Source organism: Notamacropus eugenii, chromosome 1 (genome assembly GCF_028372415.1).
Source record: "Notamacropus eugenii isolate mMacEug1 chromosome 1, mMacEug1.pri_v2, whole genome shotgun sequence".
NCBI classification, from domain to species: Eukaryota; Metazoa; Chordata; class Mammalia; order Diprotodontia; family Macropodidae; genus Notamacropus; species Notamacropus eugenii.
In genome coordinates, this window is record NC_092872.1 from 624,556,594 (window position 1) to 624,584,193 (window position 27,600).

At 36.4% G+C, this 27,600-nt stretch overlaps 1 protein-coding gene across 3 annotated transcripts in view; it reads right to left on the reverse strand.

Annotated features, from left to right (window-relative positions):
• KCNU1 (potassium calcium-activated channel subfamily U member 1) overlaps positions 1-27,600 on the reverse strand; it is a 290,355-nt gene that overhangs the window by 111,843 nt on the left and 150,912 nt on the right. The gene's annotated exons all lie outside the window — the stretch shown is intronic.

Below are 27,600 nucleotides of genomic sequence, written 5' to 3' on the forward strand. Positions count from 1 at the left end.
TACAAAATGGTGAATCTTGTCAGTTGTTCCTCCAGCTCCCCATTTGTCATCTTCATCACTTTCCCACTATTTGCATGGGGCTAGGTGACCTCATCAGTTCCTAGTTTACATTACTTTACATCTATATGCAGATGTGTCCTACATATATCTATTCAGTCCTAATGTCTCTCCTGAACTCTAGTCTCTCACCATGAACAATTTTGCCTCCCAAACTAGATCTCCCAAAGATATCTTATACTCAACATATCCAAAATATGACTCATTATCTTTCCCCACAAACCCATCTCTTTTTTAAAGTTCTCTATTTCTTTAAAAGGTGTCACCATTCTTCCAGCTTCTCAGGCTCATAGACTTGGTGGCAGCCTCAATCCCAAACACTCCCTCACCCCCACATTCACTCAAACCTTGTCATTTCTATTTCTGTATCTCTTGTATCCAGTCATTCTCTGTACTCACACAACCTCTTCCTTAGTTCAAACCTTCACCACCTTTCATCTCTAGATTGTTGTAGTGATTTCCTAATCACTCTCTCTCCACTCTAATCCAGCCTTCACACAGCCGTAAAGTGATTTGCCTAAAGCTCAGATTTGACCATGTAATTCTCCTATCCAATAAACTCCAAAAAACAAAAACTCCTCTTTTGACTTTTAAAGCCCTTCACAATCAGGACCCAATCTCTTTCTGACCTTGTTTTAAATTTCTACCTTTTCCATTTTGTACAATCAGCCAATTTGATCTTCTTTCAGACCCTCACCCTTGGAACTTTCTCTTCCACCTCTTTTCTTTACATTAACTATGCTCATTTCAAGGAATGTCTGCATTTTCATCTCTACCTCAGAGAATTGCTAACTTTCTTCAGGGTATGGCTCAGGTTGTGCCTTCTACATGCATTGTTTCCTGGTCTCCTCAAGTGCAGATGTACTTTCTAACTACTTTGTACTTCATCTGTATGTACTAACTTCTAGGTAACATGACCCATATGATGGAAGACTAGACATTTTCTTTGATTCTAACAAGCTCTTATACCTCTCCAAAATGGGAATTATGCACAATTGATGAAGATATTTCAAATGTTTTCATAGTTTAGGACATCAGGAACTCAAGCCCTCCCTCTAATTTGATGAACTATAAATACAACAAGAAGTCAGAAGGTGAGCAATAGGGAAACAATAAAGAAAAAAGACTGAAAATTATCAGAGCCCTCAGGAGGAAGAGAACTCAATTAAAGACCTTAAGTATAAGCAGATAAACTTATTTATCTGTTAAATATATTTAACAGTTATTAAATATTAAATATATGTTAAGAGATTAATAACATAAGGGAAAATGGCCTCCAGTTCAGAAAAAATAATTCTGGCATCTATAATAAATATAGCCAAACAAAGGAAAATTAATCAACATCTGATGAAGCAGAGGACCTTGTGAATTCTCAAGAGAGCATGGAACCATAGCAGAATGTTCTTGAATGTTTAAAGGGGGAATAATAATTTTGAAAGCAGAATTTATAGCCTGCACAGCAGAAATAGTTGGTAGAACAGAAAAACTTGAATCCATCATGGTCTCACCAAAGAAAGAAAAGAATTTCTGTTTTCTGTATATGTTTACGTGCTTATATATGTACATATTTTTATCTCTCTTGACAGTAAGGTCCTAGAGGAAAGGGATTAGTTCATTCTTTATATTTGTATTCCTAGTGCCTAACAGTGCCTGTCACATAGTACGTGTTTAATAAATGCTTGTGGATTGATGATTGATTGGTTCAAGTTCTCATTCCCTCTCACAACAGCCTTCCGATTGTTCTTCCCCCATTCAGTCTCTTCCTTTCTCTGTAGTCTATCCTTCACATAGCTACCAAATTAAAATTCTTACAACACAGAGCTGACCGTGTCACTCTAATGTTCAAAAATATCCATTAGCCTACTATTCCTTCTATGATAAAATAAAAACTTCTCAGCCTGACATTTAAAGACCTTCAGAATCTAATTCCCATTATAGTCTTATTATTCATATCACTTTACAAACTTTTTATTCCAATCAGACTGACCCAGTAGCTATTTCATACACAAAATCTCAATTCCTGTATCCAGGACTGTTCCCCATTTCTGGAATATCCTCCCTTCTCAATTTTGTCTCTTTGAAGTCTTATCCTCCTTCAAAGCACAGCTCACATGCCACCTCCTACATGGGGCCTTTTAAGATGCCCCTGGTTGTTAGCACAGTACTTGGCACATAGAAGGTGCTTAATAAATGTTTATTGATTGATTGTTTTCTCTTCATCTTAAAATGACTCCATATTGCATTTGATTTTTTGACTGAACTTGTAAGCTTCTTTTCCCAGTGGAAACTGGTTTCTCCTCTAAACTTTAGTCTTCCTTGCCTAGGCACTGAGACTTACCCAGGTTCACAAAGCCAGTACATGTCAGAGATAAGACATGAACCTTTCCTCTTTGGCTAGCTTTCAATTCACTAGGTCATATTGTGGTGCTGCCTTTTCTAAATTGCATATGCTTTGTGCTGACTTATTTACGTACATGGTATTTCTTCCAGTAGAATGTTAGCTCCTTCAAGGTAGAGAGGTCATATTTCTGTCTTTCTGTCTTTATTACCTTGAACATTTGTTGTGGTTCAGTCATTTCAGTCGTAGTTAACTTTTTGTGACCTCATTTGGGGTTTTCTTGACAAAGATACTGGAGTAGTTTGCCATTTCCTTCTCCAGCTCATTTTACATATGAGGAAAGTAAGGCAAACAGGGTCAAGTGACTGCCCAGTATCACATAGCTAGTATCTGAGGTCAGATATGAACTCAAAAAGATATTTTCCTGACTTCAAACTCAGTGCTCTATCTACTACATCACCTAGCTACCCCACCTTGCACACAGCAGATGCTGAATAAAATAAATTGAACTGAATTGAATATGGTACATCCGTCATCTTGGGAGCAAACTTAGCTATCTTCCAAGAGTTTCGTGACCATTAAGGACCCACAAAGTGATGAATCTTTTGAAGTCAAAATACTTCATAAAGACAGTCTTTTTAAGGCAAGAAGGCATCCATATCATGAATGCCCAGCCCAGTGAAGTCACAGCTGAATCAAAGCCCTGAAGTCTTGAAGCATTCTTTCCTAATGCCTGATATCTCCCAGGCCTTTGCATTTCTCCTCTGGATACTTGCCTATTAGTCGCTCAGGGAGTGTTCTGTTCCTTTTTTAAATTTCTTTTTTCTTTTAATGCTCAGCTTTTCAGGAAGAAAGCTATGTAATGTGTTCATTTCCAAGTGCTATGTGGTGTCACTGAGAGAAGATTTCAAAGAAAGCCAGATGCCTCATCTGGAAAATGCTTTTTTACAGGACAGAAAAACAACCACCTCCACTCTTGCTTGAAAATCAAACGGGGCCCCTGCCAGTCAGAGTTTTCTAATGAGCCAGTGGAATTGACTTAAACAGTCAGACAAAAGGAGGAATCCTTTCTCCCACCAGCACCCTTCTCCACCTCTATCTATCTCTCTTTTGCTTGAGAACACAGAGTTTTGCACTTGTCCTTCATACAAATAACCCGAGGGTGGGAATTATTCAGAAAGCTCATGTTCAACACCCCATCTGTTCATTTCTGACAGCAATATATAATGTAAGGCTATAAAAACTTGAAAAATAATGCAACATAAAAAGGGATTGACTCAGATCCAAGAGGCCATAAACGGTAACAAATACCACTGGATGATTTATTTCACGCTGTAATCTTTACAGTAAGTCATCTTTCAGACATTTCCTTGTGACAGGTTTTAATAATATTAATGCCCAGAGCAATCCAAATCATCGCCAATAGGCGTATTTATCAAGCTGCCAATCCAAGTAAATGAAATTCTATAAGCAATAATGTAACATGTTTAAAGGAAGCTAATAAAACAAGTCAGCAGAGAAATATTACTTCAAAGTATTCTCTCCCTCTAATCCAGTCCTGTGTGTTATGCAGCCAAAATGCAAATCTTTCTGTACGTGATTTATTGCTCCAAAAATACCGATGACCTTTTTCTGAGCTCCTGTATATATTCACTCACATACACTCATGAAGCCCACAGTGCATCCTGCCAGATTAGCTGAACACTGCAGTGCTTAGCATTATTGTTCTGTTTGCCTCGCTTTGGAGCAAGGCCATGATTAGTGGTTTCCCTGAATGCCATCTAAGTTCCTAAGTTCTGTTAAAACCTGACCAGTTTCAAAGCTGGGATTTTGACTCCACAGTCTTAGCTTTGGCTAAGACTAATCACCAATTAATTACTCATCGCCAATTTTCTGTTTCTCTGAATATCCTCTGATCCTTCCCTCTTCTTTTCTATTTTATTTAATATACACATTTTTTTTGTCCATTAAATGGTTAAATTTTGCTGAGCTGCTCTCCCTCCCATATTACATTTATGTTCTTTTTGAGCTATATCTAGGATTTGAGGTATCCATTACAAGTGCTCAATACAGAATGCTATGTATGTCATTCTATCACAGTAAGTAGTCACTGAATGATAAACTAATACACGGAGATAAGAAGTATGGGTTTTTTAAAAAAATGAATTACATCAATTAATTATGTTGATTATGACATATTATATGCTTATAGTATGCTATTTCATCAGCTCCCCATTGGATAGAAGCTCCTTGAGGTTAGGTCAGTTTTTCTATCTGCAGTGCCTAGGATAAAATCTTGAGCACAGAAAACACCTGAGAGATGCTTACTGAATTGGATTGGGTTGAACTCACAAAAAGTCACAAACTAGAAAGCATCTGTGTCCTTGAAGGAGTTTTTAACCCTTGGAACCTGAATCAAGCCTCATGATATACAATTTTAATGCTCTTTGGGGTTTGGAAATGAATGATATGTTAGAGTCAGTACTGAGTATATTCTAGGCCTTCAACAATTCCCACAGAACGTCTGGGCTAGGGTAAACCATAAAGAGCATGTAATTCAACCCATTTATTTGACAGATAAGGAAACAAAGGGTCTAAGTTGCAGAACTGAGTTTCCAACTCAGATATTCTAAGTTCTAATTTTTCCACATTTCCTAAGCACAGCTTAGAGAAAAGCTTTCTACATGGTCCCTCTTGGGATATGTCTTTCAACTCCTGAGCTAACCTAGAAGAATGCCCTGGGGATGGAAATAGATTTTGCATAAGTCATGGGACAAAGAGCAGGACTAGGGCAACCTTATTCTTCTCAAGATGGGAGAGAAAATTTTCTCCTGAATAGTCTCATTCCTTTATTAAAATATTCTTCCTGTGGATCATCATGGGATGGGGATCACTTGGGGTCCTCCGAGGCTAAGTCAGATGCTCCAGCAGGTCCTACCACAATGGCGATATTCTAAGGACAGCCCTCTTGATGGACTGTTCATCTGTCATCCAGCTACCACCTGAGATAGATTTGGAAAGATTCCCCATCAAAAGACTGGCCATGATGACTTTTTGTCTACTGCAAGTAATAAAGGCTATCAAAGAAAGCACAGAATGGATTGAATAGCAGGGATAGAGAGGTAACTCCACTGAGAATTACTGAAGTTTTGAAAAAATGAAATATCGAAACCTATAATCAAATGTTTGCAAGGTTTACAATTGTTTATGTTAGAAAAACCCTAGAATCTTCCAACTGGATGGGAACTTGAGAAATCAATAGAACCTTATTTCTACCTTTAGGCAGATGAATATCTAAGTCTTCTGAAAGAGATCTCAACCTCTTCTGGAAGAGATTCTCAAGCTCTTTAAGATCTTCAGCTGCATCCTACAGTTTGGCTAGTGAACTATCAAGACCAGGCAGAAGAGTGATTTTAGATGGAAGAAGAAGAAACCATGACCAGACAACGGAAAGTATAGGGCAAGGGAGGAACTGAAGTGTCATCTGGAAAATAGTAAAGATATTGGGTCAATATCTAGCTTTTGAGTCTTTTATAATTATTTTTCAAAGAGGAAAATTCCATCTCAAAAAGCTGACCCACAAAAAAGCATCTTTGAAGGAATCTGCATTTATTAGACAAAACACAAAATCAAGCAGTGAGATCTAAAGAAGATACAAAAGATAGGTCTGAGGGTAGGTGAATATATATGTTGTATCTACTGGGGTATAAGACTTGCCCACCTTGATCTAGATATATGTGAACAAGTGGAGCTTTGCCTCCAAATAACAAATGTTCATTTGTGTTTGAGGAATACCACAAAATTGATCATATTTATTTTAATTGACCTGAATCTAACAAATCAATAGAAAATGAAATAGAAATAAATTTTCTACAAACATTTTAAGAAATTGAACTTTTAATGAACTTAGTTGCAGTGAATAAAGATGCAAAGATATTTATCCTAACTCAAATTCAGAGAATGAAAACAATTAAACAAGAGTCAACGTTAAATAATGAATACAATTTTGGACTTAGAGCCTTAAAGATTCATATTCAGATCCTGTCTCTGATACTTGCTGTGTGACCCTGTGCAAGTTATTTCAGTTCTCTGAGCCTTAATTTCCTCATCTGTAAAATGGAAAGTATAATATCTCTAGTTGCTACCTCATAGGATTGCTAGGAGAATCTATCTATTAAGACAATGTAAGTAAGGGAATATGTAAACATTCAAGCACTGTATAAATAGCATTTAAAAAAGTACTGAGCCTGCATGTTTATAGTTATGTCTCTTCTAAAAGCAAGGCAACTTACACTCTTTATTAATTACTTGTCCAAGCTGCATGATAAAACAAGGGTATTATTGGATAAAAACATTTCATTAAACATCTCCTCAGATTTGCTCCCATTCAATTGCACCCTCCTGGACTTCCCTGTCTAGATAATTATATACTTTGATGGATCCATGATCTCACTATGTGAGTATTCCTTACAATATTATAGATCACAAACCATCTGTGCCTGCCCATTCAAAACTATTTTGTCCATGCCCTACTATACATCTGTTAGAGGGGATTTACCCAATGCATTCCTCTAAAATGTAGAGCCTATGTCTATGTGTGTAACAGCTTTTTTTTTTTTTATCATCTTGCTTAGTACAACATGGAGATCTTCAGAAAATGAAGGGACACATATAGATGTGCCCTAATTTCTAGAGTTGTCTAAAATACATTCATTCATTCAATAAACATATTAAATAGCTGCTTAGTTTGTGATGTACTATACTAGGTGCAGTAGGATGGGTATGAGAGCATTCTTTCCCTAAAGGAGTTGATAATTCAGTAGGAGTAATAAGGCATGTACATAAAATATGGTAATACAAATCTTATCTGACAAATGCGTAATAAAAGTATAAGAAAAGGTGAATAGATTTATAGAAGGTAACTGATTCCTACTGGTTAGGAGAGTTTCAAGGAAGGCCATTTAAAGGACATGGCATGTGTATTAGAGCTAGAAAGGATTTCAAATGGCAGAAGTGAGAGTGGAAAGCATCCCAAATACAAGGGATAGTTGTGAGCCAAAAGACATAGAGCTAGAAGAATATGAAATGACTTTATGGATTGAGGAAATGTTCAGTATGGCTGGAACATAGAGTCCAGGACAGTAGTATGGATGAGGTTGGAGTCAAATTATGGGGACCTTGAATTCCAGGCCAATTAATACCACATTAATAATACTCATAATTAAAGTCACATTCATTTCTTGAACTGAACAATTGAAAAGTTTGAGACTAGAGAGCTTGCAGCTACTTTTTACATTTATTAATTCCTTTATGATAATTTTTTTATTATTTCACACTCAAACGTTTAGTAGATGAGATATGATACTACCTATAGTTTATCATGTGAAAGACTTAGGATGGAAAAGTTGAATGATTTCCTTAGGTCATAGAAGTGACTTCAAACTCAGTACCACACTGTTATCAGAGATGGGCTGGACTTCAGAGATTATCAAATTCAGCCTGCCCATTTTACAAATGTGAAAACTGAGACCCAGAAAGATAAAGTGACTTGCCAAAGTCCATATAGCTATTAAGTGAGAGAGGTAGAGGACTTGCATCCGGAATTCAGGTTAGATGATCACTAATGTCCATTCCAATTCTAGATCATGTGACATTATAACACTTTCCAGAACACCTTGCTTTTCCTACATTTGTACCTACATTTCTTGTGAGTTATTTGGCAACTGAGCTACACTGACTCCTACTGAAAGATAATTATCAAATCAAGAATGGGAGATAGCAAGATACCGAGACACCATGTACCTAAAAAGTGCAAATGGCAGAATGTATGTTGATGTCATAGCCTTGGTAAAATAGCAGAAACCATGTGACATTTGGTGCCCACACATACCAAGAGAAAGACTTAGCTTTTTTTCTTTTTTTTTGGATATGGAGAAGTGAAAGAGAATGAGGAATTCAGGATGACTCCTAGGTTGTGATCCTGAGGGACTAGAATGATGGTGTTGCCCTCTACAGTAACAGAGAAGGTAGGAGGTAGGGAGGGTTTAAGGGGAAAATAATAAGTTCCATTTTAAACATGCTTAGTTTAAGATGGCCACTAGGCATATAGTTTGAGATGTCCAAAAGGTAGTTGGAAATATAAGAGTTGAGGTTGTCAGTAGAGACATTAGGGTTGTATAAGACTATCTGAGAACCATCACCACAGTTAAATCAGTTGGACTTGATGTGATCACCATGTGAAATAATATAGAGGGAAAAGAGAAAATGGTCCAAAACAGAACCCTGAGGGACACTTATGGTTAGATGAGAATCCAACAGAAGAGACTGAGGAGAAGAATCAGAGAAGTAGGAAGAGAGTGATATCCCCAGAACCTAGTGAGTATTCAGATAAGTAAGAGACAGTGATGTCCCAAAAACCTAGAGAAAAGAGAGTCTCAAGAAGATGGTGATCAAGTGTCAAAGGCTGCAAAGAGGTCAAAGAGATTGAGGATTGAAAAATGGTCATTAGATGTGGCATTGGTAACTCCCAAGAAAGCAGTTTTGGTGCTGCCAAGGACAGTTTTGGTGCTGTTAAGGTCAGAAATGAGATTGTGAAAGATTTAGAAGTGAGAGGAGAGAAAGTGAAGGCACCTACTATAGGTGGCTAATTCAAATAAACTTCATATTGGATAATCATAATATTTCCACAAAAAATCTGGGTCAGGAAGAAGGTTGAGATTCATCCCTTTACAAAAAAAAATCATTGTTTGCCTTTAAGTTATGTTCCTTTTTGGTCAGCTTAAAACAGAATCCCATCTTCAAATTTTTGCTTTATATATAAGGTTTCAGTGGGCTCAATGGAACTGAGTAAACATTTTAAGTGCTAATTGTGTCCATGACAATGTTAAATACTAGGGGTATGAAGATAAAAAAAAAAATCTGCTGCCCTCAGAGAATGTATATTTGCTGTAGAAACAGCATGAGAAGCAATATAGTTTAATGGACTGGGAGAAGGGATGTTAAATTTAAAGCATGGCTCTGACAATCATTTGCTGTGTGACCTGGATCATGTCCTGTAAACTTTGAATCTTAGACCTACTATCTGTCCACAATAAAGGAGTTAAGAGTAAGTAAAAGGGTAGCTAAAGAAGGTAATGAGAAAAGCACTGGAGTGGGAGTTAGAAGAATTGTTTTCTAGTTAGCAGTGTGATGAAGGCAGCCTGTGCTGGCTTGTGAGAGCTGATTATTAAATTTTCAGTGAAAGCATTCATACCTCAGATATCAGCAAAGTACAGATGAGGTTTGACTTATTATCTTGTTGATTGTCTGGATTTAAATGATGTAGAAAATATTAACAATGAAGATTCAGCTTAAAAATATGTCCTGTGATCTTTTTTTTTTTTTAATTTTCCTGCTAGAAAACTGGTTGTTAAATATTTATCACCACATCTCTGGTTCTAGTACTAGCTTTACCATTAGTAGGCGTTGATACCGATCCAGTCAATTCTTATTCATAAGTTTCAGTTTCCCCATCAATAAATTGAGAAAGGGGGGTAAGAATTGGGCTAGATGCTCTGTAACCTCACCATCTGTTTCAAACTCCTACGATGACCTTTAAATTCAGTTGCTCCAGCTATATGATTCTATAAACACTCTTGCCATTTTAAGCAAAGTATACCATCTCTGATGACAAGGCACACCAAAACTCCCAGCAGTATGCTGTCTGGGGCATCAGCGAAAACGAAGCAGGGAGATTTGTACCAAGTAGGGTTATTTGCTTTACTCTTTGGCATCCTTTTCAGTGAAATTTCAACATGAAAAAAGGAAAATATCTGTTTATTTGACAGCAACAAAGATATGGGGGGTGGGGGCGGGAATAAATTAGAAATATGCAATCCCCACTACGTAACACCAGAGTATAGAAACTTACTTCTCTTAAATACTTCCCTCTGGCATAATTGACTTTTCATGTGCATTTTAATAATGATATTTCAGCAGGTTGCATGAGGAGTTTTTTTCCTGTTGTTGTAAATTATGGTTAAGAAAAAAAGTGTTATAAATCTAATTATATTTTCACTTATATTAACAAGTCAGCAAAATCTACCAGCATATTAGTAAGCAATTCTGATATTTACAACTGATCTAATTGGTTGCAGAGTAGACACACTGAACATTATAATGTCTCAATAGTATGCACGAGGTGGAGAATGTTGCCGCATTGTGAAACTACCCAGAAATCTTCTAGTTTATGCTTCATCACACTAGTGCCAAAGAGCACTGAGGTGGAAAAGGGGGCAGGGGGAGCATTAGGCTAAAAATGGATTTTCATAAACCCTTTCTCTGATAGCCAGTGTTGTTATGATTCTGAGATGTTGACAACCTATAAAAGGGGCTGTTTATAGAGAAGCGTTTAAAGTAATAGCTAAAGTAATCCCTTTAATTTTCCCATTTTATCATATGTTACTCTTTTCTTTCCTGGGCTCTAGAAGCTTCAGTGGCTCCCCATTGCCTCGAGGAGAAAAATAAATAAACTGGAATATTAAAAAAAAGTTAGAGAATAGTCTCTGGATGGAGTAAGTTCTTCAAGTTCTGCTCACAGGGGTCAAGCTATAGGTATTTAATAAGAAGCTTTAGATATATTGTAAAGAAAGGGATCCTATAGAGTAGATGAAATTATCTCTGAGGTCCCAACTTTAAAATTCTTCTGCAATAGATTAAGAACAGGAGTTGAAATCAAAGACATAGGTCTTGATTCTCACACTTATTAACTGGGTGCTGTGGGTAAATCACCTAATTGAAGATTGTATTTCATTTGCAAAATTGGGGATAAGGATATGTGTAGCACCCAGCTCACAAAACTGCTATAAGATCAGATGAAATAAGTAGGTAAAGTGCCTTATAAACCTTGAAGCAGCAAATGGAAAACAGTTTCTCCCCTTCTTATATGGACTCTAGGCTCCAGCCAAACAGGGAAATGATTCAATAATGATATTTTACTCTCTTCAGCTTTCAAATGCTTGCAAATGCTACCTCAGATGTAGGATATTTTCTCACATACTTTCCCCATTGAAATCCTTCACTTCCTGGAAAACTCAGCTGAAGTGACTCTTTATTCATTCTTTCTCTGATGCTCCCGGTTGGATATGAACTATCATTCCTTAGATGTCACTTATTTCTCTTCTGTACACTTGATTACATTCTAGCCTGTATCAACTTTAGTTGTGTACATGTTTCTTTCCTAGTCTAAAATGTAAGTTCCTTGAGGGCAGGGACTATCTTGTTTCAACTTTGTATTCCCTACATGGATTGCAGTGTCTTGTGCAAAAAGGCTTGTTTATTTGAATATGAAAAAAAATGTAAAACTAGATGGCTGATCCAAATTAGTGTATACAGAGAAAGCAGAATGTCTTAGAGATGTCCCTAAACTTTAAGATTGGGTTATGGAGGCCAATCATGACCTTTCATAACAAGTCCACTATCAGAGAAAGAATATTGGGGCAGGATCTATCCATAGTCTTGGCAGAGGGAAACAATATACCGCTATTCTTACAGAAGCAGTTAACAGATAAAAGGGGAAGACTTTCCTCACAGAGAAACAGTTATTACCAGAATGGGATGACTCTCGCAGAGCAAGTTGGACAAATTGCTAGGAGTTTCCAACGATGGCAAACCATTATTTCTTCCTTCTAGTCAGGACAAGTATTGGCATATGGTGTTCAGGGAAACATGTTGACTGTCATCTGTGGAGTTCAACACTGTGTCTCCCTCAAATCTAGTTTTTTATCTGAATCCAGAGACCTTCCAATATCCACCAGATTTAAATAATTCATCAGACAGAGCTCAGAATCTCAGAGCTAGGTACCTCAGAACCTTCCTAGTCCATTCTTAACCTGAACAAGGATCCTTTCCGTAATGTATCTGATGAAAGACCACTCAATCTGAAAGCAGGCATCCAGTGACAGGGATCTCACTCACTTTTTCTCAAATCTTCAGTGTTTCCTCTTTGCCTAGCAAAGAAAGGTCAGACTGCTTTATTTATCATTCAAGTCCGTTCAGAATCTGATGCCCTGTATACCTTATATTATGCTCCTCTATGTACACTATGCTGCAGCCAAAGTGTATGACCATGTTTTCCCTGGACATATGCTGTAATTGTCCATGCCCATGTTTTGGGTCATGTATTTCCTATTTTATTTCTATTGGACCCCAGGTAAAACATATTGGTTTTATGAAACCTTCAATGATCTTCCTGTTACATAGCCATTCCCTCCTCCATCCCTCACCTGATACTTTTTTTAACCTCTTATGTTATAATTTGTGCCCTTCTTATATTTGTCCCTTATCATTTTACTAGACAGTCACCTCTATGAGGGCAGAGACAGTATGTTATCTGACACTGCTTAGCAGAAGACTCTGCATATAGCAGATATTTATTTATATATTTGTTCAATAAAAGAACTGATTTGCAATTGCATAGATTAGTGATGAGAATATGAGGAACAATAATCAATGAATAAACTAAGATGAATATCAAGCTCAATGACTCAAATTGAATAAAATATATACTCTATGGCAGCTTCCTCTTTATCTTGCTACTCAGCTTATCTCATGGACATCTTTTCTCCAACTATAGTGCTAAAAAGAGTTTATCTCACAAAGTTCAGTTTCTCCGTCATTTCTACTTTCCTTATCTCTCCCATTATTTACATTTTAGGGACTAAAAGTCTCTGAGGTAGAGTTAGTAGTGGATAATTGAGAGATGACTATCATCTATCTATCTATCTATCTATCTATCTATCTATCTATCTATCTATCTATCTATCTATCCTCTCTTTATTTTTGTCTATGTTCTCATGCAGGCCATTACAAAATATTCAAATAAGGAAATACTAAAGGAATGAGAAAGTATCTCACACATTTCTCATACCAAAAAATAATAACGGCAGTACTAGGAAGATCTATAAACACCAAACCATAAGACTATTTTCTCATTCCCATATCATTTTATGCACATCAAGGGCATCAAGGAGAAGAGTATTACAGGAATCAGGCAAGTTTGCTCAAATGAAATTCCACAGTAATCCATATGTCCACCATCATGGAGTTTAATGAAAGTGGAAGATACAAGTTCCCACTGCTGCATTGCTTGTTGACTATAAAAAAGAATTTGATCTGATAGAGCAACACATCACCTTAAAAACTTTCTTCTAACAAACTGTCTCTGATCCATATATCAAACGTTATTCAAGATCCCTTAAAAACAACAGAAATAGCCCTATTACACAATACTCCAATCATAAAAAGCAGGCACATAGAAAAGGGAGGTATGTGCTTGATAAAGACTATTGTCATTGCCATTATGGAGATCTAGCACAGGGTCTAAAAGAAAATCTCCATTGATGTGAAGTCCTCCAGATATTCCTGTTTGCAATGGATATAAATTAGATTCCATTAAATCACAGAATATTGCAGTCTACCGCAAGTAATTTAAAACACTCAGATTTTGGCCTATCTATATGAGAAAAAATGTATGGATCAAAAGTGGCTATTATCCAATGGTATATGAGTTGCTTGTGACAAAGGAAAAAATAAAGAAACAAATTCATCTATGTAAAATAAACCTTGCAAATTTTTATATATTAAAATATGATTTATCTTCTTTTGATGTAATCATTTGGTTTTAAAAATTTGACATTGAGGTCATAAGATACAATGCATATTCTTCATTTCAAGAGTATGTATAGAGACAAACAGAGGAACCAATGTATTTTATTCAGGGAGCGGCTACATTTCATAATAAGAGAGTGTATAAAAGGGGAAAAGAGGAGAAAAAGAAGGAAATATGATTTTTGCAACATACCGTAATCAAGACAATGTTTAATAATAAAGGGAAAATAGCTCCTAAACTTTCTTAAAAAGAAGAGGGCCTATAGGAGAACAAGTGAGAAGGCAAAAGGAGTGATTGAAATAAGGGGAAAGAAGAGGAAATCATTTCAGAGTGAGAGAGGGTCCCATTAAAAAACAGTACCATGGAGGAAGAGAGACATTCTATACATGGAAATTAGGACCTTACAATGGGTAAAATTTCCAGGGATGTAGTCCTTAGAAAGACCACTCATTCTGCTTCAGTAAAAGGGTAATCAGAGCTCCTGGTAGCAACTGACGCCAGAAGAGTTGGAGGAAATGAATTCAGAGAAGTAGTTTCATGGAAAATGGGGACAAGATAATCACAGGAAGCACGAAGCGTAGTAATAAACTGCATGAGCAGGGATATTAGGGAATTATTACTATGGAGAAACATCTATATCATTTATAGGAATTGCTATTTCATAAGTAGAATACAACACAAAAAGCTGAGTAAGAGGGCAAATTTTACAAGGCAATAACACAAACTGTTTAGAAGAGGGATACCAAAAGGGATTTCTTAAATGTTTTAATTCCATGAGGAATGAGAGACTAAAGAGGGACAAAATAAATATAAAGGTCATGAATTAAAGAATAAAATTCTAGAATAGACAAGAAATAAAGATAAATAATGAAGAGAGTGAAAATAATTATTTTTAGAAAAAGGCCCAGAAAATGAAAATGTAAAAGAAATAAAATAAATTTAAAGAGAATAAATTAAAGAGGATTTTACTTGACTATTTAATTGAAAGTGGAAAAAAAAGAGGGGAAGACTTAGACAACTACAAAAAAAGAAGAAAGAAAAATAATTAAGAAAATAAGCCAAACTCTAAAACTAGGTAAAGGGTAACAAATGGGAAGAGGTCTTGAGAGTGAAGGGAAGAGAAATTGAGTGGAATAGGGCTGCTATAACATAAATTAAAAGAATCAAGGAGATGTGTTCTCTTTACAGAGGAAGAAGGAAAAATCCTATTTAAATTTGTTTAGAAACAAATGGAAGAAAATACAAATCTACATCCTATGAGTTCAGATGAGAATAGATTACATAATTCATAAAATAAAAGAGTGAGAAATTAGATAAGAAAATAAAATTCTGCAACCTGTTGCTTACAAGTAATACAACTACCTCCCCCCCCAAAAAAAGCCCTAAGTAAACAACAACAAAAAAAGCACAGAATCAAAATGAGGAGATGGAAACAAAATTTACTATGCATCAAATGACAAAAAATCAATAATCATAATCATGCTATCAAATGAAGCAAAAGTAAAAATGGAAAATATAACAAGAAATGAAGCAGGATACTACATTTTATTTTAAGGATCCAGAGGGTAAAAATATCAATATTAAATATATATTGTAAATGTTTTAGCATGTACATTAACAAAACTTAAAAAACATTGAAATATTAGAAGACATAAACAGTAAAACAATAGAGATAAGGAATTTCAATATATCTTTTTCAGGTTAGGGTGAATCTAACAAAGAAAAAGATTAATAAAAGGGAAAATATAGAAATATACAAATTTCTGGAGAAGCTGGATCTAAAGAAACTTGTGCTGTCTTCTAAATGGGACGAAGGAATACATGTATTTCTCAGCACCACGTGGAAACTTTCCAAAAATTGATAATACATTGTGAATTGATAATACATGTGAACAAATGTAAAAAGGTAGAAATAATAAATATATCCTTTAGAGACCATAATGTAATAAAATAATAATCAGTTCAAGGGTCGTAAACAAAGACAAAGACTCAAATGGAGACCTAACAATGAAATCCTAAATAATGATTGGATCAAAGAACAAGTTATATAAACAATGAATGTGAAAAAAATGATGATGATGATGATGATGAATCAAATTACCAAAGTTTCTGGGATGCAGTCAAAGCAATCTGCAGGGAGAAAATACCATTCCTACAAATATGCATTAACAATGAGAAAAGGAGGGAATGAATGAGAAGAATATACTTAAAAAGTTAGAAGTCAGCAAAATAAATAGAGAGATTTTTTTAATAGAGGATAAATAAACTGGAACCAAAATCACAACTATAGAAATGACAAATGAACCTAAAATCTTGTTCTATGAAGAAACTAATAAAATTGATCAGCATTTAACCAATATAATAAAAAAGGTAGGAAATCAAATCAGCACAATAGTAAATGAACAAGATAAAATCACAACAAACCCATAAGAAACTTAAAAAAAGAATCATTTGAATCTATTATGCACAGTTATATGCTACCAAAACTGAGAATATAAAAAAAGAATACCTTTAAAACATAAAATACTCAAATTAACTAAAGAATAAATAGATATTTAAATAATCCAATCTCAGAAAAAGGTATAGACTAGCTACATAAGAAAATATCAAAGAAAAGACTCTTGGTCCTAATTGATTCAAAGAAGAATTCTATTAAACTTTTAAATAATTATTAGTAACCACAATGTACAAATTGTTTATAAAATTGGGAAAAAAGAAAACATTTTATGAAATTATTTTTATGTGACAAATATAATCCCAATGCTATACCAGGAACAAATAAAGCACAGAGGGAAAATTATGGAATAATATCATTAACATTTAGTGATAATTAAGAAAATTATATAAATCTTATCAGATAGACTACAGTCAATCATCCACAAAATCATTCATCATGAAAAAGTTGAAGATGGTTTAACATTAGGGGAAAAAAATCAATAAAACTATTCATAGTAAAAACAAAAAATTCAAAAATAACATGATTTTCACAATAGATGTGGGATAAAGCTTTTTACAATGTACAGTATTCATTTATGCGAGGAAGCATACAAAGTATAGGCAAATTTTTTAAAATTTCATTCAAAGTATTTACTTAAAACCAAAAGTAACCATCATATGCAATGAGGATACATAAGAAGATTTTCCAGGTAATGCAAGAATAAACAAAGCGCCCACTATCCCCATGTATTAGGTATAGAACTGGAAATGCTACACATAGCAACAAGAAGAGAAATTTAAGGTGAAAAAATAGATAAAGAGAAGATAAAAACTGATGACATGATGACTTACTTAGAAAATCCTAGGGAATAAGCAAAAATACAGTTTGAAACAATAACTTTAGTATTGTCATAGGCCCTCAAATATAAATAGGATTTCTATATAATAGCAATAAAAAAATCTAAGAAGCTATAATGTAAAGGGAACATTACATTACAAAATTAAAAATAATTATAAAATGAATAAAATATCTGGGGATCAATCTACCAAAGCACACAAAGTCAATCTACAGAAAGCACACAAAATATCTGTGTAGATTTAATTACAAATCTTCCTTAGAGAAATTTTAAAAAATAACTATTTATGGTTCAGTATCCCTTGTTGGGCTATGCTAACATAATGAAAATTACAATACTACCAAAGTTTTAATGTCAAACCAATCAAAGAAGGAATGGAATTACTTGAGCAGTTAAAAGATTTAGCTTTCATAAGGAGGATTATTATATATCCTGTGAAACATGTGATGGAGAAGGTAAATTATGAAGTCAGATTCTCAGTTGAGAGAGTTGATGGGGAGAGACCTCAGGGAGGTTGAAGGAGAGATAAAAAAAGGTTTGGAAGAGTTGCTACAGGGGTACAGTTGATAACAGGGGTATATTAGGATTGTCTAGCAACAGCGAGAGTTAAATTGAAGTTATATAACATTAATTTGTAGTGGACCCAGTCCAAATAGTTGCAGGATTTATTCCACCTTCATTCAGTAGGGTGTGTGCAGGAATGAAAGGGATGAATAGTGGTAGTGATCTAAGGATGAGAATTGGCTAGGCATAATTGGTGAAATAATAAAGGAGTCAGGGATTCAAGAGAGGAGGACAGTGTGAAGTTGAATTGATTCACCAAGAGGCCAACATGGAGCAAAGAGAAGAGATTGGTTAGTACAGGAGAGATGACCTGAAAGAGAATGTATGTGTATATGCAAATGTATGTATAAGTGTACACGTACATATATATATATGTGTGTGTGTGTGTGTGTGTATGAACACAAGTAGTTGTACATATACACATATTTATATGTACATGTAGGTATATATATATATATATATATATATATATATATATATATATATATATATATATACATATATATATATGTATGTATATATAAGCAAATATTATGACCTAAAGATAAGTAGTCAAAGTATATGAACAAAATTTCAAAGAAAGCACGGCAACATATTAGAAACCACATGAAAGCATGTTCCAAATCACTAAATTAATAAGAGAAATACAAAGCAAAACAATCTTGAGGTTTCACTTCACATTTTGGAAATTGGCAAAGATGACAAAAGATGGGAACAGTCAATATTTGTGAGATGGTAAGATGATTGGTACACTAGTGCATTGTTGGTGGAGCTATGAATCAGTAAAACCATTTTGGAAAGTAAATTGGAATTATGCAAATAAAGTAACTAAAATAGCCACAGCATTTTACTATTCTATGCTACATTATACTGTACTGTACCATACCATACCATACCATATCATACCATACTGTAATAATCTATACTGGGATTTTCATCTTATCAATAGACTCTTTGGTGTGCAAACTTAGTAATGCAATATCTTGACTGGTCTCAAGTATGTCCCTTCTCCAAATCTTCCTCCACACACTTGATACTGAATGGATTTTTTTCTTTCCTTTTTTCACTTTTTAAAAATTAATTAATTTTTATATTCATTTCTACAAGATTGTGAGTTTCAAATTTTCTCCCCATCTCTCCCCTCCCCCAACCCAAGATAGAATGCATTTTGATTACCCCTCCCCTCAGTCTGCCCTCCCTTCTATCACCCCACCCTCCTTATTCCCTTCCCCCTTACTTTCTTGTAGAGCAAGGTAGATTTCTATACCCCATTTCCTGTACATCTTATTTCCCAATTGCAAGTAAAAACATTTTTTAGCATTTGTCTTTAAAACTTTGAGTTCCACATTTTCTACCTTCTTCCCCACTGAGAAGACAAGTAATTCAACATAGGTTCTACATGTGTAGTTATGTAAAACACTTCCATAATAGTCATGTTGTGAAAGACTAGCTATATTTCCCTCCATCCTATCCCAACCCCCATTTATTCTATTTTTCTCCTTTGCCCCTGTCCTTTTCAAAAGTATTTGTTTCTGAATACACCCTCCCCCACTCTGCCCTCCTTTCTATGATCCCCCTGCTTATCTCCTACCCTCTTACTTGCCTGTAGGGTAATATATCCAATTGACTATGTATGTTATTCCTTCCTTAAGCCAAATCTGATGAAAGTAAGGTTCACATATTCTCTCTCACCTCCCTCCTCTTCTCCTCCATTGTGAAACCATTTTCTTGCCTCTTTTATGCAAGATAATTTATGCCATTCTCTCTTTCCCTTTCTCCTTCTCCCAATATATTCCTCTTTCACTCTTTCATTTTAATTTTAGATATCCCTTCATATTCAACTCACCCTGTGCCATCTATCTATCTGTCTCACTCTCTCTCTCGATGATCTATATGTCTGTTTGTCCGTATACATATACATAGATACATACATCCTCCAACTACCCTAATATTGAGAAATTTCTCATGAGTTAAAAATATCATCTGTCCATGTAGGAATGTATACAATTCAATTTTAGTAAGTCCTTTATGATTTCTCTTTCCTGCTTACCTTTTCATGCTTCTCTTGAGTCTGGTATTTAAAAGTCAAATTTTCTATTCAACTCTGGTCTTTTTTGGTGAGAATGCTTGAAAGTCCTCTGTTTCATTGAATATCCATTTTCCCCCCTGAAGTATTTATACTCAGTTTTGTTGGGTAAATGATTCTTGGTTTTTATCCTAGTTCCTCTGATGTCCAGAATATCATATTCCAAGACCTTTGATTCCTTAATGTAGAAGCTGCAAGATCTTGTGTTGTCCTGATTGTATTTCAACAACACTTGAATTGTTTATTTCTGGCTGCTTGCAATATTTTCTCCTTGACCTGGGAACTCTGAAATTCAGCTACAATAGGAAGTTTTCTTTTGGAATCTCTTTCAGGAAGTGATCAGTGAATTCTTTCAATTTCTATTTTACCTACTGGATCTAGAATATCAGGTCAGTTTTCCTTGATATATTCTTGAAAGATGATGAATAGGCTTTTTTTTTTTTTATCATAGCTTTCAAGTAGTCCAATAATTTTTAAATTAACTCTCTTGGATCTATTTTTTCATTCTTTTGGTTCTGTTTTATAGTTTCTTGTTTTCTCATAAAATCATTAGCTTCTGTAGAGGGCCGAGCTCTGAATCGTGGCCCCCTGGTGAGCCAGGAGATGCCCGGGGATAAAAACCCACCTTCGGGTGCTGGGAACGCCCCTTACAGAGCTGGCTCTGCCTCCAGGGCGGAACATGGGAGGAGCTCTGGCAGGGTACATAGGAGGGAACAAGGGAAGGTCGGGAGGACTGATGTAAGCAATAAAGTAAAGTAAAGCTGCCTCCTCGGGTGCACTGTTTGGTCATTCCCCTCCCCCACAGGAGGGGATTCCCCTCCCCACAGGAGGGGCCAGAGATGTCCGAAGACCGGGAAATCGGTTAGCTTACAGGGACTGTAAGCTTCCAGGCAACAGCTTGGAGACAGCCCGGAGCAAGCTTCCATTTGCTCCATTCTAATTTTTAAGGAATTATTTTCTTCAATGAGCTGCTGGACCTCCTTTTCCTTTTGGCCAATTGTGCTTTTTAAGGCATTCTTATTCTTCTCCTCATTGGCTTTTTGAACCTTTTGGCATTTGGGTTAGTGTATTTTTAAGTTCCTATTTCCTTCAGTATTTTTTGGGTCTCCTTTAGCAATCTGTTGACTCTATTTTCATAATTTTCTTCCATCACTCTCATTTCTCTTCCTAATTTTTCCTCTATTTATCTTCCTTGATTTTCAACATCCTTTTTGCTCTCTTCCATGGCCTAAGACCAATTCATATTTTTCTTGGAGGCTTTTAATGTAGGAGCTCTGACTTTATCTTCTTCTGTTTGTATGTTTTGATCTTCTTTGTTACAAAAATAAGATTTTATAGTCTGAGTATTTTTTTACACTATTTGCTCATATTCTCAGACAAATACTTGACTCTTTAACTCTTTGTCAAGGTAGATCTCTGCTTCCTCTGGGGGTTGGGGTGGGTGTACTGTTCTAGGCTTCAAGGGTTTTGTATCAGCTTCTTGATTCCCCACCATCTGTGGGCCCAGAGCTCCAGAACCAGCTGCTAGCACTGCCTCTCTCGCTCACCTCTCTCACTGCAGGGTTGGGGCCAGATCCCTGGGGACCTTGCAGCTCTTTCACCCAGGTCCAACAGAGCATGCCTATTGACCTTCTATACTGTCTTTGGTGTTTGTGGGTTGAGAAGTTGGGAAACCACCATAGCTGCCAGTGACCTAGTTCCCTGAGATCTGCTCCAGTCTTTTACTTAGGCACAGCCTACATTATACTGTGCTCCACTTCCAGCATGGTGCAATATACTCTTTCTGTCAATCTTCTATGTTATCTTTGCTTGAAGATTTGTTTTACTCTGTCATTTTGTGAATTCTATGGTTCTAGAATTTATTTACAGCCATTTTTTACAGGCATTTGGAGGAATTTGGGTGGAGAGCTCAAGCAGGTCCCTGCTTCTACTCAGCCATTTTTGGCTCTACCCCTGGATTTTTCTTTTATGTAAATCTGACCATGTCACTTCCATACTCAAAAATTCTAGTGGTTTCTTTTTTGTCTTCAGAATAAAATGCAAACTTCTCTGATTAGTTTTTAAACTCCTTCAGAATCTTGCCCCAAACCCATCTTTTTAGATTCTTAGCTATCAAAAAACCAAATCCTGAGGTCGAGATAAGCTACCTAACTTTCTATTCTCCACATAGCACAATCCATCTCCTATCTCCAAACCATTGTCTTTGCCATCCACCATGCTTGGAATGACCTGTCTCCATACCTCTATTTCCTGTAATTTCTTTCTTCCCTCAAGATGCAATTCCAGAACCACTTTCAACAGAAATTCTTTCCTAAATCGCTCAGATATGAGTGACTCCTCCTTAAACTGCCTGGTATTTAATACTTTGTATTTATTCTTATCTGCCTGTTTCTGCCTGTTTTTCTATCTCAATAGACAGATAGACAGACAGACAGGCAGATAGATAGATAGATAGACAGACAGACAGACGGACAGATAGATAGATGATAGATAGATAGATAGATAGATAGATAGATAGATAGATAGATAGATAGATAGATAGATAGATTATAGATAGGTAGAGATAAAAAGCAAGAAAATGATTGTTGTCCTTCCTTCTTGAAGAGGACCAAAATGACATCAGTATGCTAGAGTCAAGTTTCAGTGTGTCTGGCTGTCACTGATCAGACCAAAATAAACTTGGAATGCTCTACCACAGATGGAGTACAAATAATCTTTGTGAACATTTAGGGTAGATACTCTAAATTTGCATATCGTGCATTTCCTTTGAGCTGTTTCAATCCTACTTTTCTCACAGAACACAGCACCTTCTCTGATGTGGGCACACCATGCTGAGCTGTCCTGTGCCAGTGTCTCCCATGTCACACAATCCATGACAAAGTTCTGAAGAGAGACCCTGAGGATGTTGTTGAATCACTTCTTCTGACCACAGTGTGAGAGGTTGCCCTGTGTGAGCTCTACATAAAAGTCTTTTTGGCAACCATATGTTTTGCATTCAATCAATGTGGCCAGCTCATTGGAGTTGTGCTCTCTGAAGCAGATTTTGAATGCTTGGCAGTTTAGTTTGAGAAAGGACTTTAGTAGCTGGCACCTTATCCTGCAGGTGATCTTCAGAATCTTCCTAAGACAATTCAAATGGAAGTCATTCAGTTTCCTGGCATGACTCTGGCATACTGTCCAGGTTTCATAGGCATACAAGGAGGTCAACACAATGGCTCTGTAGACCTTCAGTTTGATGAGTTAACACCTCTTTTCTCCCATACTTTTCTTCCGAGCATCCCAAACATTGAGCTATCTCTAGCAATGCATGCATCAGCTTCATTATCAGTGTGTACATCCCTGAATAGTACACTACCAAGGTAGGTGAACTTATCTGCAGCACTCTAAATTTCTTCATTTGCTGCAACCAATGGTTCCATGTATGGATGGTACAGTGGTGGCTGATGGAGCACCTGTTTTTCTTGGTGTTGTTAGTCCAAAATTAGCAAAAGCAGCAGAGAATTGATCCATACTTAGTTGCATCTTAGTTTCAGAGGCTACATTGAGTGAACAATCATCTTTGAACAGACAATCATGCACCAGCAGTTCCTCTACTTTGCTATTGGCTTACAGCCTTTTCAAGTTAAAGAACTGACCATCAGTATGGTGGCTGACCTTGATACTTCATCCTCATGGAAAGCATTTGAAAACATGGCTGAAAACATAATGCTAAAAAGCATGGGAGCAAGCACACAGCCTTATTTCACTCCATTGGTGACTGGGAAAGCATGAGAGCATTGTTGATTATACAGAACCCAGCAAATATGCCATTCGTGAATTGATGTACAATGCTAATGAACTTGTCCAGGAAACCATATTTTGAAATAATTTCCCATAAGCTCTCATGACTGATAGTATCAAAGATCTTGGTCAGATCTTCAAACATTGTGTACAGATCTCTGTTCTGCTCCTGGCATTTTTCTTGGAGTTACTGGGCAGCAAACACCATATCACCTATTCTTCAGTCCTTTCTGAAGCCATACCAGGTATATGACATTCTTCCAGGTGAAGGATGAGCCTATTAAGGGGGACTCTGGCAAGAATTTTGCCAGCAATGACTAAAAGAAAGACTCCCCCGCTATAATTGTCGCAGGACAATCTATTTCCTTTTCCTTTATAGAGATGGACAGTAGAAACATACTTGAACTCCTGGGGGATAATGTCCTCTTGCCATATAACTTGGAAAACAGTCAGCTTTTGTATGCGCAATGGACCCTTTACCTTGCAAATCTCCACTGGAAAGGAATCAACACTAGGTGCTTTGCACATGAAAGGAGTCTATTGGCATTCAAAGCCTCTTCTTCAGTTGTAACTTCAGCTAGGGAGGGATTAACTTCAACTTGAGGTAAATAGTCAGTGGCCTCAGCGTTGATTGATGATGGTCCATTGAGAAAACTATGGAAGTGTTAAGACAATTTTTTGAGGATCATATCCTTATCTCTAATCAATGTAGCTCCATCAGCACTGAGTAGTTGAGATGCTCCTTTGGCCTATAAGTAACCTTTAGAGCATCATAAAAGTGCTTTGGATGGTTGCTATCAGCATAAAACTGAATTTCCTTTGCCTTCTTACTGAGCTAAGAACCCTGCATCTCTCTGTGTCATTTGTATTTTACTTTTGATGTAATTAAATACTGTTCTCTTAGAGATGTATAAACTATTCTTTGGATAAACCCTATGGAGTTCTTATTTTTCGTTTAGCACGTTCTGAATTTCCCCAACATTTTCATCAAACCAGTCTTGATATTTGCGAGTGTTCTGACCCAGATGAGCAAATGCAACATTATACACCAAATCTCTGAAAACTGCCCACTCCTTTTCTGCTCCACTGTTGCCAACTGTGTGTTGGTTCAATTTTCCCTCCAAATCAACAGTACACTGTTCCCCCTCAGAGAAGCACTCTAATCTATTGCCATTAATTCTCCTGGTAGTCATCTTGCCTTGTGTCTGCCACTTTTGATGAATGCAAATATTTTGCTTGGAGAAGATTAAGCCTATGTTCAGTCCAGCACTCTGTGCCACACATTGCCTTTGTCACTTTGTCACTGTGTCTCTTCTCCTTACAATCACATAGTTTATTGAATGCCAATGTTTGCTGTGAGGGAGTATTCATGAAGTTTTATTATGTTTAAATAACAGAAAATAGAGTCGGTGATGTGAAGATTAGGAGATACACAAGTCTTCACTAGTGAATGATCACTGCTGTTGCTGTTTCCAACTCCATTCCTTCCTAGGACTCCCTGCAAGTCTGTTAGTCTGAGTCTACTCTACCTTTAAAGTCACCCAGAATTATAAGTTTGTCCTCTTTTGGCACATTGATGATAAGAGTCTCCAGGTCTTCATAAATCTTTTCTTTGACCTCATCCAGGTTCATCATGGTGGAAGCATAGTCACTGATGATGGTGGTGTGACGTTTTTCTGTGAGTGGCCATCTCATTGATATGAGCCTGTCATTCACTTCTTTTGCTAAGCATACAAGCTTGTTGACTAGTTTTGTTTTGATTGCAAAACCTATATGAACTTCATTGCACTCCCCTTCACTGTGGCCACTCTAGAAAAATGTGTATCCAACTGCAGCTGCAGTAAGCTGGCCATCGTTTGCCAGTCTTGTTTCACTCAAGGCTGCTGTTTGGTTGTAATGCCTGCTGAGTTCTCTTGCAACAAGAGCTGTTCATCTTTCAGGTCTACTGGATTTTGTATTGTTGATAAGTGTGCTGATGGTAAGTAGAATTATCTTTGCAGACATTTTTGTATATTTGTTTGTGTGTGTTTTGACTTCAGAATGGGATTCCCTACCTGCCATGGTAATCAGGCCAGAACTGAGTAAACTGATAATTTTTAGGGCACCTTTTTAGCCCCTTCCTCATCCTAGGATGTGAGCAGTGCAATCCTTAAAAGGCTGCTCAGACACCCAGGGCGTTGCCAAATTCCACTGATGCTTCCAGTGAGAAATGACTCTATGGCCTGGGACACCTGTGTGCCGCACTGTGACTACAGCTCCCAGAGTATCCTCACCTGCTGCTTTGTCACTTGCCTGTCACTACAGGACTTTGGGATAGGCAAAATAGTATGGGTAATGTTTTTTGATTCATTCATAAATTGAATTTAAGTTAGTCAGACTTGCACAAAGTCATCAGAGTCACTCTCTCCTCCAGAGTCCAGTAGGGGGGATGGCCCTGATGTCTTCAATGTCTAATCAAGCTCTAAACACTCCACAACACCTGCTTCATCTGCCTTATGGCCACTGAAACAAATTGTTCTCATCCACCCATTCCACCAGGGAAAGTCTTCATATGCTTGAGGTAGACACCCTCTAACTCACCAACAGGTCTAAGACACCTCAGTTACCTTCAACCTGGTTTAGCCCATGAAAATGGTTTACTGGGTTGTGGTGATTGGGCATGCTACAGCTTCTTGGAGCCACAGATGAGAGTTAGGTATAACAGGTGGACATCAAAGTGGAATGCAGCCCCGAAAAGGGCTCAGCTGCCCTGACACCAGAGATACTACTCTTCCTTGAACACACCCTATACACTGGTAGATAGATGAATAGATAGGTTGATAGATAGATAGATAGATGATGGATAGATAGATAGATTGATAGATAGATAGATAGATAGATAGATGTCATATATTTATTAGACAAATAGATATAGAATATTATTATGTTTCCACTGAGGATCAGAAAGTGGATCAGAAGATTTGAGTTCAAATCTGATCTCAAATGCTTCCTAGCCGTATGACTCTGGGCAAGTCACTTATATAGAGATATCTGTTTATCTATCTACCTACCTATCTATCTATGAGAGGTGCATATGTAGGCATATATAATCTACACATATAGGTATATATATATATATATATATATATATATGTGTGTATACACCAAAAATATACATACACATGCAGGAATATATGTATATACCTATATATGTTGTATGTATGTATGTATGCATCTATATATGTGTATATTCTTGTTGTCACCTCTCCCATTACACTAAAAATTCCTGGAAAGTAGAAGTTATTTCATTCATTTTATTTATCTGTCCAATATCTACCACAGTGAGTGTCCTATACCAGGAACTTATTAAATAGTTACTGAATTTCTTTTTTGTCTTTTGGTCCTTTGTAGTTTTAGTGCTGAACAGAATGTCTTACAGTACGAAAAAGTGGAAACAAAAAGCCTTGTCCCAGAAGTCAGAGTATGTGTATTGGGATTCTTCCTTTGACATATATGACCTTGGGCAGGGCACAAACTCTCCTGAGCATCAGTTTCCTCATGTAGAAAATGAATGTGGTCTCATAAATTCAAAATGAAATACATCAAAATACATAAAATCTGATTAATAAATGTTTGTTAAATTTTAAAATGGTTATATGACTTGCCCAAGGACAAATGGCAGAGTAGTAAATACAATTCATGTGCTCTGATATACAGTCCAAAATTGTTTCCAAGTCAAATTAATAATCATTTTTAAAGGACTGTGACAAGTACTTGGCTTACAAAGAAAGGTAAAAACAGTTCCTGTCCCTGTCCTCAAGGAGCTCACAGTCTGATAGAGTAGACAGTATGCAAA